This window comes from Hippopotamus amphibius, chromosome 14 (genome assembly GCF_030028045.1).
Source record: "Hippopotamus amphibius kiboko isolate mHipAmp2 chromosome 14, mHipAmp2.hap2, whole genome shotgun sequence".
Taxonomy (NCBI): domain Eukaryota; kingdom Metazoa; phylum Chordata; class Mammalia; order Artiodactyla; family Hippopotamidae; genus Hippopotamus; species Hippopotamus amphibius.
In genome coordinates this window covers 37,273,292-37,280,201 of record NC_080199.1, presented here as the reverse complement: position 1 = coordinate 37,280,201, position 6,910 = coordinate 37,273,292, and positions in this window count along the sequence as shown.

Genomic DNA, 6,910 nt, shown 5'->3' with positions numbered 1-6,910 from the left:
GTATCACATTGATTGATTTGCATATATTGAAGAATCCTTGCATTACAGGGATAAACCCCACTTGATCATGGTGTATGATCCTTTTAATGTGTTGTTGGATTCTCTTGGCTAGTATTTTGTTGAGGATTTTTGCATCTAAATTCATCAGTGATATTGGTCTGTAATTTTCTTTTTTTGTAGTATCTCTGTCTGGTTTTGGTATCAGGGTGATGGTGGCCTTGTAAAATAGTTTGGGAGTGTTCCTTCCTCTGCAACGTTTTGGAAGAGTTTGAGAAGGATGGGTGTTAGCTCTTCTCTAAATGTTTGATAACATTCACCTGTGAATCCATCTGGTCCTGGACTTTTGTTTGTTGGGAGATTTTAATCACAGTTTCAATTTCATTACTTGTGATTGGTCTGTTTATGTTTTCTATGTCTTCCTGATTCAGTCTTGGAAGGTTATACCTTTCTAAGAAGCTGGCCATTTCATCCAGGTTGTCCATTTTATTGGCATATAGCTGCTTGTAGTAATCTCATATGGTGCTTTTTATTTCTGCAGTGTCTGTTGTAACTTCTCCTGTTTCATTTCTAATTTTATTGATTTGAATCCTCTCCCTCTTTTTCTTGATGAGTCTTGCTAGAGGTTTATAGATTTTATTTATCTTCTTAAAGAACCAGCTTTTAGTTTTATTGATTTTTGCTATTGTTTTCTTTGTTTCTATGTCATTTATATCTGCTCTGATCTTTATGATTTCTCTCTGTCTTCTAACTGTGGGTTTTGCTTGCTCTTCTTTCTCTAGTTTCTTTAGGTGTAAGCTTAGATTGTTTAGTTGGGATTTTTCTTGTTGCTTGAGGTAGGATCATATTGCTATAAACTTCCCTCAGAATTGCCTTTGCTGCATCCCATAGGTTTTGGATTGTTGTTTTCATTGTCATTTGTCTCTAGGTAATTTTTGATTTCCTCTTTGATTTCTTCAGTGATCTCTTGGTTATTTCACAGCATATTGTTTAGCTTCCATGTGTTTGTGTTTTTTACAGTTTTTTCCCTGTAATTGATTTCTAATCTCATAGCATTGTGGTCAGAAAAGATGCTTGATACGATTCCAATTTTCTTGAATTTACCAAGGCTTGATTTATGACCCAAAATGTGATCTCTCCTGGAGAATGTTCCATGTGCACTTGAGAAGAATGTGTAATCTGCTGTTTTTGAATGTAATGTCGTATAGATATCTATTAAAGCCAGCTGATTTATTGTGTCACTTAAAGCTTGTGTTTCCTTATTAATTTTCTGTGTGGATGATTGGTCCGTTGGTGTAAGTGGGGTATTAAAGTCCCCCATTATTATTGTGTTACTGTCGATTTCCTCTTTCATAGTTGTTAACATTTGCCTTATGTGTTGAGGTGCTCCTATATTGGGTGTATATATATTTATAATTGTTATCTCTTCTTCTTGGATTCATCCCTCAATCTTTATGTAGTGTCCTTTCTTATCTCTTGTAACATTTTTTATTTTAAAGTCTATTTTATCTGATATGAGTATCGCTACTCCAGCTTTCTTTTGATTTCCATTTGCATGGAATATCTTTTTCCATCCCCTCACTTTCAGTCTGTATGTGTCCCTAGGTCTGAAGTGGGTCTCTTGTAGACAGCATATATATATAGGTCTTGTTTTTGTATCCATTCAGCCAGTCTGTGTCTTTTGGTTGGTGCATTTAGTCCATTTACAATCAAGGTAATTATCGATATGTATGTTCCTATTACCATTTTCTTAATTGTTTTGTTTATGTTTTTGTAGGTACTTTTCTTCTCTTATGTTTCCCGCTTCGAGAAGTTCCTTTAGCATTTGTTGTAGGGCTGGTTTGGTGGTGCTGAATTCTCTTAGCTGTTGAGTGTCTGTGAAGCTTTTGATTTCTCAGTCAAATGTGAATGAGATTCTTGCTGGGTAGAGTATTCTTGGTTGTGGGTTCTTCCCTCTCATCACTTGAAATATATCATGCCACTCCCTTCTGGCATGCAGAGTTTCTGCTGAGAAATCAGCTGTTAAATTTATGGGAGTTTCCTTGTATGTTATTTGTCATTTTTCCATTGTTGCTTTTTTAATATAAATTTATTTATTTATTTATTTTATTGGCTATGTTGAGTCTTTTTTTTGCTGTGCAGGGGCTTTCTTTAGTTGCAGTGAGTGGGGGGCTACTCTTCGTTGTGGTTCACGGGCTCCTAATTGCTGTGGCTTCTCTTGTTGTGGAGCACGGGCTCTAGGCATGTGGGCTTCAGTAGTTGTAGCACATGGGCTCAATAGTTGTGGCTCACGGGCTCTAAAGCACAGGCTCAATAGTTGTGGCACATGGGCTTAGGTGCTCCTCAGCATGTGGGGTCTTCCCAGAGCAGGGATCAAACCCATGTCCCCAGCATTGGCAGGCAGATTCTTAACCACTGCGCCACCTAGGAAGCCCTCCCTTGTTGCCTTTAATAACATTTCTCTGTCTTTAATTTTTTATCAGTTTGACTACTATATGTTTTGGCATGTTTCTCCTTGGATTTATCCTGCCTGGGACTCTCTGTGCCTCCTGGACTTGGGTAGCTATTTCCTTTCCCATATTAAGGAATTTTTCAACTATTATCTCTTCCAATATTTTCTTGGGTCCTTTCTCTCTCTCTCTCATCTCCTTCTGGGAGCCCTATAATGCAAATGTTGGTGCGTTTAACATTGTCCCAGAGGTCTCTTAGGCTATCTTCAGTTCTTTTCATTCATTTTTCCTTATTCTTTTCTGCATCAGTGATTATCACCATTCTGTCTTCCAGGTCACTTATTCGCCCTTGTGCCTCACTTAATCTGCTATTAGTTCCTTCCAGTGTATTGTTCATTTCAGTTATTGTGTTGCATATCTCTGTTTGTTTGTTCTTTAATTCTTCTAGGTCTTTGGTAAACTTTTCTTGCATCTTTTCAATCTTTGCATCCAGTCTTTTTTCGAAGTCCTGGATCATCTTCACCATCATTTTTCTGAATTCTTTTTCTGGAAGGGTGCCTATCTCCTCTTCATTTAGTTGTTTTTCTGACATTTTATCTTGTCCCTTTATCTGGTACAAAGTCTTTTGCCTTTTCATTTTCTCTGTCTTTCTGTGGCTGTGGTTTTCAGTACCACAAGATGAAGTACTGCTGATACCGCTTGATTCTGCTGTTTGCCCTCTTGTAGAGGAAGCTATATAGGATGCTCATGGGTGCTTCCTGATGGGAGGGACTGATGGTGGGTTGGGCTGGGTGGGTGGAGCTCAGTAAAACTTTAATTCATTTTGGTGGGTGGAGCTCAGTGACACTTTAATCTGCTTGTCTGCCAATGAGTGGTGTTATGTTCCCATCTTGTTTGATGTTTGGCCTGAGGCTACCCAGCACTGGAGCTTACAGGCTCTTTGGTGGGGCTAATGGCAGACTCTGGGAGGGCTCACATCAATGAGCACTTCCCAGAACCTCTGTTGCCAGTGTCCCTGTCTCCCTGGTGAGCCACAGCTGCCCCCCACCTCTGCAGACAACCCTCCAACACCAGCAGGTAGGTCTGGTTCAGTCTCCTATGGGGTCACCACTCCTTCCCCCTGGGTCCTGGTGAACACAATTTTTTGTGTGCCCTCCAAGAGTGGAGTCTCTGTTTCCCCCAGTCCTGTGGAGGTCCTGCAATCAAATCCTGCTGGCTTTCAAAGTCTGATTCTCTGGGGATTCCTCCTCCCATTGCTGGACCCCCAGGTTAGGAAGCCTGACGTGGGGCTCAGAACCCTCACTTTAGTGGGTGGACTTCTGTGGTATAACTGTTCTCCAGTTTGTGAGTCACCCACCCAGCATTTATGGTATTTGATTTTAATGTGATTGCACCCCTCCTACCATCTTGTTGTGGCTTCTCCTTTGTCTCTGGATGTGGGTTTTTGTTTTTTGTTTTTTTGTTTTTTTTTTTTTTTGGTGAGTTCCAGTGTCTTTCTGTCAATGATTGTTCAGCAGATAGTTGTAATTCTGGTGCTCTTGCAAGAGGGAGTGAGCACACATCCTCCTACTCCACCATATTGATTCCTCTCTGCCTTGAATCTTTAGATTACTTTGAATTGTTTTACCATCTTAACAATATTAACTGTTCTAATCCATGAATATGGAAAGTCTTTCCATTTATTGGTTTCTTCAATTTCTTTCAGCAAAGTCATATAGTATTCAAGTAAATGTCTTTTTCTTCCTTAGTTAAGTTTATACCTAAGTATTTATTGTTTTTGATGCCACTATAAATGGAATTATTTTCTTAATTTCTTTTTCAGATTTTTGATTGGTAGTCTGCAGAAATGTAACTGATTTTTGTGTATATATTTTGTATCCTGCCATCTTTGCTAAGTTTATTAGTTCTAACAGGTTTGTTTAAAAATAGAACTTTTAGAGTTTTCTAATATAAGATCATGCCATCTGTGAACAGAGATAATTTTACTTCTTCCTTTCCAATCTGGATGCCTTTGGTTCTCATGTAATTGCTCTGGCTAGGACTTCTAGTACAATGTGAACAGAAGTATGAAAGCAGGCATCCTTGCCTTGCTCTTGATCTTAGAGGAAAATCTTGTCTTTCACTGTTGAGTATAATATTGCCTGTGGATTTATCATATATGCCTTTATCACCTGGAGGTACTTTCCTTCTATTCTTAGTTTGTTGAGGTTTTTTGTTTTGTTTTGTTTTGTTTTTAATATATCATGAAAGGGGATTAAAATTTAACAAATGACTCCTCTTGAAGAATTTCTAGCCACTTTCAATATTTACCAGGGGTTTCAAACGTAATTGCCTATAATAGTCTGGCAGGTAAGTGCACACAGTGGACTGGCATAAGACATTTAGGAATGATGATGACTCTGGCAAAGGAGGGCTTCAGTGCCCATCTCCAGGGGAGTCATTACTCGGTTGCAACTGACTATTGATGTACATTCACTTTGAGAGAAATTTTGGCTACTTTCCTTGTTTCTGTTTGCTTTAAAAATCCTCATCTTAATAATCAGAATGGTTTAATTCAGGGTTCAGGTGTGCAGTGAAATTCACAGTGAAGGACAAAAGGAGCAGTGATTTCAATTCGTTGAAAAGATATCTAATTATTAACCTGAGAATAAAGCACGTGGGGAAGAGCAATATAAATTAATTTTCTATTTAACTAGGAAAACAGTTTCTTATATTTCCCAACATAATATATATCAATGTATGTGTGTATATATAATACATATATATGCACATAATATATATATACACAAGTATTTTATATATATACACACTCACGTGTGCTTGTTCTAGAGAGGTGAAATGTTAGAAGAGGATAAGAAAAAATTATAAGGAGGATAATGATAAAATGAGAAAATAATTACTCTTGTATATCATCTTATAGATAATTATATACTTAGGATGACATTGGTTGCTTGAAATCTTTAATGTTTTTGTAAAACCTTCGTACAAATTAATATTAAAATTTCATTTTTGTTGCAGTTTAGAATGCTAAATCTTTGTATTTCCCTTACTCTTTATAACTTATAAAAACTTTATTGTTCAGCAGGGTATAGTCAAAAATGAATTAAAATTGGATCAGATATTGCAGTCTATACCTCTAGTAATAAAACTCCATTTGAATAATGTATATGGTGTCTTTGGACTTCATGTGACTTGATGGTCCTGCCTACTATTAAGTTGCATAATCTTGGTCAGACTCTTAGGCTTCTAGGTCTCTCAGTTTCTTATCTTTAGGGGAAAAATTTTGATTGGAGTTAAGAAAAATTATTTAAAACTTGGAAATAAGGCCAAAAGTTGGGCAGTATGTCCTTTAAATATCATACTGGGACAGTGTTTAAGAAGCTTTGGCTATTAACTATTTGATTATATCCCAGTTTAGACCACTGGAAATTAATCTTTTAAAACCTGCTATGTAGGGACTTCCCTCGTGGCTCAGTGGTTAAGAATCTGCCTGCCAATGCGGGGGACACATGTTCGATCTCTGGTCCAGGAAGATCCCACATGCTGCGGAGCAATTACGCCCATGTGCCACAACTACTGAGCCCATGTGCTGCAACTACTGAAGCTTGTGCACCTGGAGACCATGCTCTGCAAAAAGAGAAGCCTGCCCACCTCAACAAAGAGTAGCGCTCACTCACCACAACTAGAGAAAGCCCGCGTGCGGCAACAAAGACCCAACACAGCCAAAAAACAAACAAACAAAAAACCCCTGCTATATAAAATCTACATGGGGGATTTGGGAAATTTATTTGACTCTATTTTGATACATCTACCTTTTAGTGATCTACTTCTTGCATTTTATTCTAAATTAAAGCCTAAGATACTTGCAATTATGATTTGAATTTGACTTATTTTACAGGCTTTGGCAACATTCTTTTCCCCAAGAAACATATGAAATTATACTGGGGGAGAAAACCACACTTCAATAAAATTTTTGAAAAACCACTAAGGGCATTTGTTTTTTATAAACAATATATGCAGCTGGTAGCAATGTTGGCAAAGACACTTGCCAAAGAGCTACATATTTGCTACTGCAAACTGTTCTGTTCACCTTTTATCCAGTAACAGCTGGTAAAATGGTATTTAAGAACAGTTTGATTTAATCTAATGAGAAACTATGCTGCAATGCATGATACTGCCTACAGAAAAATAATTGGACAAACATTGATTTTTTATGTTGCTATAATAGTTACATTTTCAATAAATAGGAGTTTATATGCATATTTATTTGGCAGCATTCCTCTCTACATGAAAGCTGGTGATTGGTTCTTAACAAACCCCCCCCACCTGCCCCACACACACGCACATGGACATACATATGATAAATGTACATAAGTCAACACCCCGTGCATACAAATATACTATGAAATTTTAGTGCTTTGCTTCCAGAGGGGGAAAACCTATTTGGAATACAGTTTTAAATT